Below are 13,382 nucleotides of genomic sequence, written 5' to 3'. Positions count from 1 at the left end.
CGCCCGCCGCGCCGCCCGCAGCAAGCGCGCCTCGCATTGGCTACCGGCAGGGAAGGGGCGCGGCTCGGTCGGCTTTGGGGATGTTGTCGAGCAGCTGTGTTGAACTTTATTTATTAAACAGCAGCGTCGCGGTTTTTCCCTTTTCTGCGCCTCCTAACATCCTCACAACACTTGAGACGGCTGTTCAATATACGGGTCTCGGCAGAAAATAAAAGCTAGAAAAGAAGATACAGTATTCTTCCTTCAAGACAGCACAGGTCAACCTCTATCTACACTTGTTCATTTGGGGGCTTTTCTACACTCTCCTACTCGCAGCCACCAGCCAGCGCTCCGGCACGGCCAGGCTGCTCACCCAGGCACTTGAGAGAGCCGCTGCAGTGCACAGATTTAAAGGCTGCTTTGGAAAACAGGTCCAGCAAGACTGACCTGGGATCTCCTCAGCAGGGCCAGGCAAAGCTGTTGCAAGCTACAAGCATGAGCAGTAGGCTGAAAATCCTGCGCAGGCAATTCGGTTAATCAGGGTTTATATGCAGGAGGATGGCGCTGGGGCAGATGACCATCTGTCTCTGGGTATGGGCCTGTATCTCTGTCAGAAGGGCTGTAAGGTGCTCCCACACATCCCTCCTCACCCCCATCCCTTGGGTTTATTGCTGCAGGAGCGGTGTGGCCCCAGAAGGACGCCCTTTCTAACAGGGACAGCAGCAGCAGTGGTGGCCCTGCTGTGCTGCCAGCCCAGGCCCGGCTGTGCTCCAGCGGTAGCAATCGCGTACTGGATGCCAACAGCCGAAATAATGGTCAGCCACAAGTAGCGCTGAAAGGTTGGGTTTCTTTGCCGGTTGTAAGTGTCCCATGGGACATCAGGGATCAGCCATCATGGTCCCGCAGCCCTGCCTGCTGCTAGCCCAGCTGGGCCACAGAGGTAACTGAACTGGTCTGTTTGCAAAATGAAAGCTTTCTGAGTTACTCGATTAGGGAGCTCTCCTGGGACCCGGGCTCTCTGCACTGCCATCTGTTTTCAGCTAACTAGTACTGGAACCTGGATTGTATTTTGTAGTCCAGTAAGAATTTTGTGTTGCTTAAAGCAGAGGTGTTGTAGTGCTCTCGAGGTTGGTATGTGGTCTAATTTCTCTCCTTCTATTTATTAAAAGGAACCTAGAAAATCATGAAAATATGATTATAGCAATTTTGGTTGGTTTAAGCATAATTACAAAAAATTGTGTGTTCTAGAAATTCATACATTATTTAGGCTTTGGTGATGTCTCACTGAATGTAAATGATGGCCTATTATTTTCTTAGGAGTGTTTGAGTCCAGTCTATTACAGTTTTGCCTAGTTAGTTTATACCAATTTTGCCAGTGTAAAAGTACAGTACTGGCAGTAGTTGGAATTGTGTCTTCCATGTGGAAAGGCAGAGCACCTCAGTGGTGTTTTTTCTGACTGTTGACAAAGACTATAGCAGATATTAGCACTGGAGTTTCACAGAATCAAAGACTGGAGTATGGGAAGAAGTTGTTTTCTTCCTTTCTACTCTTTCCGTACTCTTGCAGTTTGTAGAACCCTGAATTAATCAGACCCTAGGAAACTGGATGCTGCTCTGAAAAAGTGAGTTCTCTGCATAGCCCTTGGAGATTTCCAGCATCCCAAAAGGATCAGAAAGTTGTTATTTGCATTGAGCTATTTATATCTGTGTGAGCTTGCTGATGTGCAGATCTCCTCTGGTCATTTACATTGCTCCAGCTATTAGGTTTATATCTGACCAGATGTAGATATCATAAAGCTGTTTTTTATTCAATGATTTGTGACACTTAGAGGCTGAACCTTCATCAGGGAAAAAATTCCAAGATCAATTTACCCTTGATATACCTGAGTAAATTATAATTCCTTTATTGTTTCTAATGTAAAACTTCTTGGATTGTTAAAAATGTTTTGGGATTTTTTTTTCCCCCAAATAGCTTTTACTGTCTACTGTACAACTCTGTTGACTAGCCAAGATAAATGAGGCAAGGTAATGTAACTGTCATCACACTACAGCTATGACTTAAATAAACTGTTTCTTAGGGTTAGTGCATCTGTTAGTAACCCTTGATATCTTTTTCTGCCAACACCTGTGAAGCCTGAAAATGAACAGCCTAAGCAAAAGGGCTGGGTGTCCACTTGGATTGCTTCACAAGGCAGAGGTGTTGGAAGAACTGTGCTTGTCAGTTTCGAGTGCTGCCTCAAGTATCTCTTCTGGAGGTGCAAGGAATGCATCTTTCTGAGTTTAGCATCTTTGGTATCTATTTCTGATTCTCACAGCTGTACTTGGAGCATAATGTGAGAGCATCTGTTGGCAGCATCTGCTATCAGAGATAATTAGGATGGGTCACTTGTTTCTTAGTTTGCTTTTCCAGCCATCTGCATTTTTTAGTCTGCATATCCTTTCTCATAATCATATTCCTCTGAACAATCCCTCCCTCTTGAGGCAGCATGTTACTTCAGAGATTCTATGGTAATATTTAAGACTGTTGTATATTCAGTCTTTTTGCATTTACTAAATGTGTATTTTTATAAATCTGTTTACTGCAGTAAGTTTGAAGAGTATAATCCTAACTTGCATTTAGTGATATAATGATAGTGTTTACATGCTTTACATTCCTTTTTTGAGTAGATTTTGGAAGCTTAAAGTTTAAATCTTATCAAGAGACTGTCCTTTTTTTCTTCATTCTATCTCATTTCCCCTGTGGAGTCTTTTACTTATCTGCAGTACTGCTGGGGTTTTTCTGTAAGAGGATCCATACTCGTGACTTCTTGCTTTAGACAACAACAACAAAAAAATCTGATCGGAAGATTCCATAACTTTTTTCTTTTTTTATTTTTTTTTGTAGCAGGCCTATAGAATATATTTTGAAGTTTGTCCTGGAAGATGAGCTTCATTGAATAGATGCATATTCTGTAGAAGAGAAAATGCCTTTTGTTAGACATCTGAACGAAGTCCAGAGGATCATCTCTACACAATGTAAGTATAGTGTAGAAATATGGATTTTGTGTGTGTGGCTTGATGTAGCAGAAGATTTGTTTTCACTTCTTAGAAGTGTAGTATGAAACTTGTTCTGCCACATTGAACATGATGTCTTGAGATGCTATAAATGGTTTGAATTTTGGTAGACTGTAAAGCTAATTTGTGTTCCTCTGCTCTTTTTCTGCAACTGGAATGACATTTTTTATCATTTGAGGTACTTACAGCAGGTGTGGTAAAACTTCACCAATATTCCATCTATCAATCATATTCCATCTAACATTTCAAAAGACAGGCTTCTTTTATTCAGGATAGCTTAATCTCTTATTTAGCTTATTGTTGTTCTTTACACAGCTGTAACACTAGAGGCACACTAGTTTCTGAGCAAGAAATTAAATCCAGCAATGCAGTAAGAATCTGCATTTCTGCTGCTTCAGTAATTTGCTATTTGTGAATGAGGCCATGATCTTATGGAATGTGTCTGAACTTGTAGTGCTGAACTGGCTCTGCATTTACTTGCTGTGCTGAATTGGCTTTTACTCAGAAATTAGGCCCAGCCACCCCCAGCCCCTCTGATAACTGAGGACCAGCTGGAATGCAAGGGAATTTATTTTCTGCCAAATTTGCTTGCACTTAGTACAAGAAACTCCCTCATCAACTTCTTGTTCACTTTTTTGCCACTTTTTTAAAAATAGGATATTGATTCTTGCTCAGTCTTGAACCATATGTATTCAGCTTCTCCATTTTCTAGTCCTTCCCATTCAATTCCCCAGTAGAGTCTTCTCAGCCTCTTAATCCCCATGTTCTCCTACACATTGTATTTGGTTTTCTAAAAGCTGTCAGGGAACAGATGTATTCACCTGATTTTGCCTTATTTTCAAGGCTGGTTTACTCCTTCAAATGTCACTCCTGGTATGATAATAGAGTGACAACATTGTCTTCTTTTACTGACTCTCAGGTTGAAAGTTAAGTATTTAGAACAAGGACATTTTTCTTTGAAATCATAGATTTATGCCAAAAACATTAGACCACAACAAGGCTCATAGGAAAACCAAACTGTTTTACTAACAATGCAGAGAAGCCAAGACTGGAAGCTGGATTTGCTTCATTTCTTTTGGAGGTAGTGGTGTGCAATCTGTGCTGTGGGCAGGCAAACCTTGTGCCTGGTCATTCCCCGTGGGTATGTCCCCATCTCTCTCCCTGGCTGGCAGCTGCCACCTCTGAGTGGGGTAGCCCTGAGATGTTCTCACCAGCTGTGATGGGTGCAGAGCACAGTGTGACAGGTTGTGCTGCTGAAAGAGCTGCATTCCTGTGGCAGCTTCAAGAGCTGGCATCTAATCACTTGTTTGAACTGCTCTGCTCACAGCCTGCTTTGTGCCAGACACAGGAGTAGGAGGTTTGTTGGCTTTTGAAATGATGAGCCATGTACACTGCTGGCTTGCCAGGATATGTTGCATTTCTTGCTGTATTTCTTGTTGTTTCCAGCCATCATTTTGAGCATTTGTTTGTTCAGCTTGAGATCCTATTCACAGCAGCTGCTGTGAGGGTTGTTTGCATTCAGTTGTCTGCTTGTCCTGTAGGGTTAAAGTTGATACTACTTTTGCATAACAAGGATTCATTCCAGCCTAACAAGTGCTTCTTATGAAAAACAAACAAAATAACCACAAGAACACAAATCTGATTATAGGTTTTTGCTCACATAGCTCCACCCTCTACCTGCTTCCAGAAGACCATATCCTGAACTAACATGACAATCCCTCTGTTAAGTAAACTTCTCTTGCTTTTCTCTCTGTAGTATTGCAGCTATACCAAAGAAGTGGGAGATAATTTCTCCTGAGGTTTTTAGTTAATAATCTTCTGAGGAAAAGCACTGTTTCTTGATAAACACAGAATTTAAATGGATTCTTTTTATTTAATTATTTGTACTCAGGCTATCAGTACCTTTAAAAAACAAAATCCACTGTTAATGCCCTTATAACTGGCAATCCTGAACCCACTTTCCTGTTGCTTCAATAAAGTGTACTATTTATGAACCTGTAATCATGAAAGTTCTTATTGAATTCAACCAGACCTGTAGTGCTGAATTGATTCTAATCAGAAATCAAACTTGGTCACCCCCAGCCCCTCTGATCTCTGAGGACCAGCTGGAATCCAAAAGGGGTGTTTATTCTGCTTAATTCCTATTCCCTTAATGCAGAAGTCTAACTGCTGATGCTTAATGAAGGCACTTGCTGCTGTACACTTTTCAGTACCTCTTTACTTAAGGGAAAAATGGATGTAGCAAAAGCTTTAGAAGCATCTTGTGTAAGCAGAAAGTTTGGATTAAAATGTCCCACTGTGGCTGCAAATTTTTGCCATGACTGTTGTGATGTCCGTGTACTTTAGGTTTTATTTAAGCACTGTCAGGAGGAGCTGACTGAGCTGCTCTAAGTGTGTTATCAGGCATTCAGTAATTTAGGCAAACCCAAAGAAGGAAATCTGACCTTTTCACTTCTCCCTAGAGTTTGTTAATGAAGAGTGGTGAAGGAAAAATAGTATATCACTTCTACTTGATAGGTCACTCTTTACAAAACAAATGTAGTGTGAAAATCTATTAAGTATGCTTATTTTATCTGTTTAACACTTTGGATTAGTCTAGCTTTTGAAAGTCTTTTCTGGTAACATATACCTAAACTCATATTCTTACCTTTTCTAGTAGAAATCTTTACAAAATGCACTGTACCTTTAAATCAAGGTAAGAGAAACTTAAGCAAATAATTATATTTAATAGTATCTAATAATAATAGTAGCTTAGCCAAGTAGTGATGTAGATTCATTATGCAAATACTGCCTGAATAGAACTGTATAAATATGCTTGTACTTTTGGCCTTTGGTATGCTGTGTGTAGATTTGGCAGATCTCCAAAAAATTGGAAGGTGGCTTCTGTTGGAGATAGGCAAGCAAGCTCATTTCTGATGACTCCTACACTGGTGTAGGTCTGTTGCAGGGATTTTTTCAACATGACTTTAAAAGTATTTAGGAAAGATGTTTTGTAACACAGGTGAAGAATATTCCTGGTTAGTCCCTAGTGTCTGGCTGTAGTCTGGTGGCTTTTCCTAGTTGCACTGCCTTCCCTTGGAGTGAGATTGGAGTCCCAGCATCCCAGGAAGACGGTTCAGGAGAGAATGCTACAAAAGTAATGTTCTGTGGATTGGAATAGATGAATGGGCTGCTCTCAGTAGAATAATTCTGAGAAGTTTGCAGCCCAGTTTAACCAGCCATGTTCTTAGCATTTTTTACATGTCTAACAAATATACTCAGGGAAATTGAAAAGGGGAAACCCCTTGCTCTAAGGAACTATTTTTATAATTTTTAGCAGCATTGTTAAGCAGTAAAGTAGTGAAACTTGGTGACATTCTAGTACAGTTTTGCAGACTGTGCTGCTCCTTAATTGATTTTCCAGTTAGTTGCAGATGACTACACCAGGGGTGATTGTAAAGAGAAATTGTTTTACCAACAGATGCTGAAAGAATCAGACACCTTCTGACTGTCATTGCTGCCACTAGCAAGAGGGAAAAGTAGGTTCCTATTAAAGGGTTTGGCTAATTCTGTTGCAGAGATGGTAATTATATAGGTAGGTGTAACCCAGTTCAGAAATGTGACCCTGCAAATATGTAGATAATGTTTGAAGATCATGCCTATTTGATGTTTCTGGATCACCTTAAAACCTCTAGTTAGTTTTAAATTTTCTTATGTATCTAGGCAGTATCTTTTGCAATATTTAATTCTTTTCCTCTTCACTGACTTCCAAATTTGATGTATCTCTTTCTGATAGTGATATGACTGGAACTTCACCAGAGGTTCTCTCTTCTGGTTCATAGAGTGTTGCACATGTGTAGTGGTACATAATCTCTTCAAATGAGAGTTAGAAATTCTCTGCTACTGTCACGGTTTAGTGATCTATTGAAATGTTTAGACATAGGAATCCAGATAGAACTACAGCTGCTTCAGCTGGGTTGGTTAATGTGTCTGAAATGCAAAGATCATGTGGGATGATTGGAGCAGGTTGTAAATGGACTTAATTTTTTTTTTTAACAATTAAATAGCAAAGCTGAGAAATTGATTTGTTTTCAGTTGTTTTAAATCAAATATGTGGCTTTATTTTGTATATGATACACTTTTAGAACTGCTTAAAAAAGTAGGTGTATTCCAATATTAAAAAGTTCATTCTTCCTTGACTATCTACTGTTCCACTCGTAATTTCAGGATCAGTGTGAATAAACATTTTTGTTGGTGAAGCAAATGGAATTTGTGACTTTCATCTCTTTACATTGCTAAGAAATGTAATCTTCCAAGTTAAATGACTAAAATCAAGATATCAGTAAAATTCTTAAAGGTTAACATTCAGCATCAATCCTCAGAACATATGTATTCCTAGTCTTAATTTTGAGCTATCTTCAGTATTTTTGCAAAAAAACAGGCTACTAACAAAATTATAATAATGTTAATGTAATAGTTCATAGTAGACAATATTCTTTTCAGCTGAATATTTCTCAGAATGCTAGGATGATGAAATGAAATCAGGTTATATATATAAATTTTAATACTTTTTCACTCTAGCACTAAAATGTGATCAAGCAGGAATCATTAACTAAAAATCTTCCTCTGATGTATATTACAGCTTCCTACTGTAACAAATACTTTCTTTTCTGCATAGCTTAAAATAGAGATCACAGATACCTCTCTTTTTTGTAGAAGGTGTTTCTGATCAAAGAACATATTGTTCTATAGGTTTCTCACAGCTCAGCATTGGACTTGGTTCTTGTGGCTTCTGGTACATACAAGATGGCAACAGCACAGCAATGGGAAAGACTTTTAGTTTGATATAACCAGCTTCTGTTTTCTTCAGGGGATTTTTCTGGAATTATAGGCAATCACTTACAGGAACCTGAACATGAGGTGAAAATAACATACCTCACATAAGTCAGATCTCACACCTGCACTCCAAGTTAAATGACTGTTTTGTATTCTTGAACAGCTCAACATAGCATTTTCCTCTTGCCCTGTAATCAGACTTCATTATTCTATCTAGAGAAAGTTTAGTTTGTTTGAGAGAAGTTGCTTAAAATATTCTTCATTCAGAACTGCAGTTTAAATTTCTTTCAAGGCATTTAAATTTTAAACACAGATTCATTGCACTTCTGGGTAACAGAATTTGACCTAGTTAAAATGAGACAGCTTTGAAATAGTTCACTGAATAAATTTCTAATAATGCATAATACATGTAGTGATTCAATGTCTGTCCTGGATTGCTGCTTACATGGCATAAAATGCACTTAACAGACTCACATATAATTAGTAAATGATAGGAAGTTATATAGTAATTGCCTAATAATTTCAGTTTCTTGTGTTGATTCTATGTAACTAAGTAAAAAAACTTTTTACGATTTATCTGTATTTGTTTCAGAACTTTTTATTGTAAATTTACAAATTTATAGATTTCCGTGTATCAGGAACACAATGTAAATTCTCCTGAAGCAAAAGTAACTGCCCTGTTCTTCAGTTAAAAATATTCTAAAATTAAGAAAAAGATCTGTACAAATCCTGTTATTTTGGGTGTAGATGTTTGTGAAAGACTTTGTGTAGTATTGGGAATCTATCTTGTTCATGATCTAAAGTTAAAACTGACCAATAATGATTTGGCAGGGGGAAGGAGAACTTACAGCTTTTCATTTATATTTCAAATTGTGTTCATATACTGGTTCTAAATCAAAACTAACCTCTGCAGCTACAGGAGGGCTGGGTCAATACTCAGCTTTAAACATCTCATTCTGATATATTGCACAGACTCAACAGCTGTATTTTTTCTATCTGTCTGGAGAAGTGCAAAGTCGATGAAAACACCAGTTTGATAAAGCCGTCTCTCTGTTCTCTGTAGCATATCATAATGTGCCTGTGCAGGATGCACTGGCTCTCATAGTCAAAGCTCTTGGGAACAGATCTGAGTGTACCAGGGCTTCACACTAGACAGCTGATCTGGTAGATGACTGCCTAGCGTGGGAGCTGTGAGATGTGCAGTGTGCCTCTGGACATGAGACTTATTTCTATTACAAGTAGGAAAATACTTGGATTGATTGGAGTTGAACCCAGTAAGTGACCCTGTAACTACCAGATAATTTAAGGTATTCATTTTTTTCCCTCTGAAATACAACTTTGAGCAACTTTTAAATCTGATTTAAAATTGCTTATACATAAGAAATAATCTGTAAATAAACGACAGGCACTAGAGATAAAAAGTTTGTGTATAAAATGCTGACATGTCTGTTAATGGGCATGTGCACCCTGCAGTATGTGCAGATATTCTTCACAAAATTAGACATGTTCTAAGGAAATATACACATGTTCCTAAGGGGAATTGCTCTCTCACTGGTTACGGTTGCAAAGTGTTTGATCATCTGCTAATGCTGTTGAGGATTTAAGTTGTAATAGCACTGTACACAAAAATGCGTTTAAGTTAGTGATATCCATCAAAATAAAATGCAACTCTTGGTTTAACAAGAGTTAGACTTGAAATGTTGGTGTCATTTTGTCTGTAGAACTACTCTACAGAAAATTATTTTATGCCCTTGTGGTAAGAGGATTGTGAGATTCTCATAGGCTTCTATTTGTCCTCCTAGTTTCTTTTGAAGTTTTGCTCACCACTTGTATTTATTTAGACTCAGACTTATTGGACAAACTCATCCTTCACCTGAAGATGAAGACAATCTCATGAACATGTAAGGCCATGGACAAGCACTGTCATCCACACCTTGAACACACCTTCACCTCCTCTGCTGCCAAGCAGTATTGCTGTCTTCGGCTAGTCATCCTTCCTAAGGTTAAACCTTGACTTGAGTGAAAGGCTGTCAGGGGCTCTTCTTCCAGCACTCTTTCAGCTTCGTATTTCAAAGTAATTCATTCTCTTTCTGTGACTGACTTGATCCCTTGCCATAGTACATTTATTCATAGAAGTAGAACAAAACATAGTAGATACTACATGAACTGCAATCAAGTAGATGGGTGAGATGTGGAAAAATCTGAACTTGCAAATATTTGGCAGTGATCAAATAATAGTTGAAAGAGTGGAACGCAGCCATGCTATTTTCAGAGCAAATTTTATGTGAAAGAATTGGAGAGTAGGGGAGTATACTATTCTTTATCTAAAAATGAATTCATTCTAACGTTATAAAAGCATGAGAACATAAAACTCATCTTTCATGTCCTTAGTCTGAAATCAGATTCAGCTACTGTCCTTGCATCTGTTTGAAGTTGGTATGGGTTGAGGTGAACACCTGGCTATTTTAGAATGCTTTTTTTCCTCCCCTGTTGTGAACTTTTCCCATTCCACAAAGCTTTCTTTTTTAGTTACCAAGTTGGTTGCAATTCTTTTGAGTTACTGAAGCTCATGGGGAAACCAGAAGGGCAGCAGAAACGGTGAGGGCGGTTCAGGTTTTAAACATGAATATTCTTGGATGCATAGGATTAGAGTGTAGGGTTTTGTTATAAATTAAATACTGCTTTAATGATTGAAAATTATGGGGAAGTCAGCAAAAAAACATTGTGACATCTGCTTAATTGGATTATTTTATTTTATTAAACGCTGGTGTAAAAAGAAACTGCATGTACACTCTTGACAGCTATTGATGTGCTGAGTCTGGATGAATACTAGGTACAAACTCTATCAAAACTAGTGACCTACATTATGGTCATGGATTAAATCCTTTCTTAGAACCACCTCAGATAACATCTGTTTGTCATGAAATAAAATCTGGCTTTAACTTTTCATACCAATTGCACTTCATTTGTCAGTTTGTTTTAACTTGTGTGCAGGTCAACATTAATATCAGAGAGTTTGACTTTGTACTGTGCTCATGCTATGATTAGTAACACTGCAGGTCAGTGTGCTCTGTTGTCAATACCTATGGGACTGGTAGCTCAGTGCCTGTACATCTTTTAAAGTAGGGCACTGAACAAGAGAGGCCAAGGCATTTGTAGCTCTTGGGCTGTGGTGCCACAGCTTTGGCTGCACATTGCTATATCTGCTTTCAGTTACCTGTTTTCAGGCATTGTTTAAGCCTGGTGGTTTTAGACCTTCACAGTTGAAGGAGTGTCCTGTACAAACAAAGGTGGATTTTACTGTTTGTTTAAAGCAGTTGACAACAAAACGCAAAAACTATTTCCAAACAGGACTCTCAGATGCAAAGGAAAATCTTCGACCTCTTCTTTTAGCACCTGTTAAAAGGTTCGGACTTCTGGGATGTTCTTGACATCAACCTGCAAAAAGACCACAGCTTGGAGGGACACCTGCCCTTTTACCACCAGGTGAGTGACAAAGCCCTGTAGCTGTTTGGTTTGTATCTGTAAATCATTTCTGCTTAGAACCTGATGCCGACAACTACACATCTGTTCTAAATTGAGACCTTAAATGATTTAAATAATTATTTAAAGGATTTTTCATTTAAATAATGAAAACAGCAGCCATGTCAGCCTGAAAAGTACTGTTTCTATATTGAAAATAATCCCTTCCTTCCCTTCCTTCCCTTTCACCCTCCCTCCTTCCTTCCCTTCTTTCCTCCCTTTCCTACCCCTTACTCAAAATGTCACCACTGTGTGTTTATGCTAGAAGGGACTAAATAACCAGTTTTTCATTCCAAAATAAAACTTTGTGAGTTTTTGTGGTCCCTCTGACTTCTGTCATTCCTATCCAGCCATGGGCATCTATGCAACTGATACTTTCCCTTTCAGTGTGGGACACCACAAGGACATGGAACACACAAAAGTGTATATATCAAATCATTAGGTTTGGTAATACAATAAAATGAAACATTAAGGTGGCAATTAACCTTTCACTAATGAAAGAGGGGACTGATTTTTATATGTAATCGTATGTGGGGAGGATGACCAAATACAGAAACTACAACTGCCTTACAGTATTTGTTGTATTTTGTCACAGCTATTCGTGTTAAACCAGTGCAGTACCAACAGAGAGCTTCAGCTACGAAGACACTGACAGCAGAGAACAGTGGAAGTCCTGTAACCACCATCACACCCTCTGTCACCTGTGAGAAATTAAAAATTTAAAAAGGCTTTTCCATTAAAACAAATGCTCATGAATGTCACTGCTGCACCTTTGTGATTTTAAATTCAAGTTGTAAACAGTCACAGAATAAAGTTGTGTGTTTTACACAGTTGCCATCAGTTTCAGCTTGTGTTTGAACTTCTTCAGACTATTCAGATTAGAATGGGCAGGTCTCATCAGGCCTGGCTTTCTCTGCATGTTGGGTAGGATGGAATTTCTCGTAATCCATGGAAAATCCCTCAGTCATTTCTGTCTTTTACCTTAGAGAGATGAAGGTGAAGACTCTGACCAAGAATTGTTGGTGTGAATTGCTGTGAATTAACTGACAGTTTGAAACAGTTTTATAGCAGTCTCTTTAATGGTGAATTTGCTTGCAATTGGATATTTTTAATTTTCAACTGCTTTAACTTCTATTATAAGTTGAAATTATAACAGTGGGAAAATTAAAGAAAAAAATCAAAATAATTATAATTAGAAAAGCAGTGAAGTAAAATAATGTGAAGAACTGCCTTAATTTGTAGTTACATACATTCCAATCAAATATCAGATTTAAACATTTTTAACATCCATTCCACAAAAATACCAGGTATACTTGGACTTAATACATGTAAAATAAATGGCAGATGTTCTGCCAAAACATTTAAGTTTAAAATATGGCTTAGAGATTGAACATAAACAAACATGCCAGCAATGCTGTTCTTGAAAGTTTATGTGCATTTTTCCAACTTCTGAGAGAGACAATTGTTCTCACACAGAAGATAGTTTAGAAGTATGTGAAGTATATGTGTAGTTACTGAAAGTAACGTTTGTAATGCATTAAATACATCATTACCTGCAACCATAATAGTCACAGTACCTTTGCAGAAATTAGTGAAATTTTTAAATTATTGCTATGTCTTTAAAAATGTGAATTAGCTTTTGCTTTATAATTCTGGTGTGTGACAGCTGTTTTTCATAATAGTAGGAAAAAATTTCCTCTGATAGTGAATAGCAAAGAATATGACTAGTACGTGTTCTTATCAGTATATCAGAGTAATTAAATTTTTTTGTTCTTTTTGCAAGACAGCTTGTCTGATGTCATCACAGTGCATTGTGTACTGCAGCGCTTCACTGTCTAGAAGGTGACTACGCAGTGACTTCAGTATTGTGTTTGTCTGATAGTTCTTGCTGGATTTTCTCTATCACAACTCATTGTCAGATGAGTTTGCATTATTAAATTTATTCATTCTATGACTTAGATCAATTCTTTTTTTTTTTTTTTCCAAGAAACAATACCAGCTATAAATCTTAA

The 13,382-nt window shown here is 38.0% G+C and overlaps 1 long non-coding RNA gene across 2 annotated transcripts; it reads left to right on the top strand.

Annotated features, from left to right (window-relative positions):
* Window positions 1–41: 41 nt before the first annotated feature.
* Window positions 42–12,212, top strand: LOC103816617 (uncharacterized). 2 transcript variants are annotated; one of them, XR_624902.4, is made up of 4 exons: window positions 42–257; window positions 2,867–2,994; window positions 11,200–11,334; window positions 11,966–12,212. It is a non-coding gene; the product is annotated as an uncharacterized LOC103816617 (long non-coding RNA). The 2 variants fall into 2 exon arrangements; XR_001990576.3 differs by having other exon boundaries at window positions 2,864–2,994.
* The last annotated feature ends 1,170 nt before the right edge of the window (window positions 12,213–13,382 follow it).

Source organism: Serinus canaria, chromosome 11 (genome assembly GCF_022539315.1).
Source record: "Serinus canaria isolate serCan28SL12 chromosome 11, serCan2020, whole genome shotgun sequence".
Taxonomy (NCBI): Eukaryota; Metazoa; Chordata; class Aves; order Passeriformes; family Fringillidae; genus Serinus; species Serinus canaria.
Note: the sequence above shows the minus strand (reverse complement) of the source record. Positions and strands in the feature narration are given on the sequence as shown.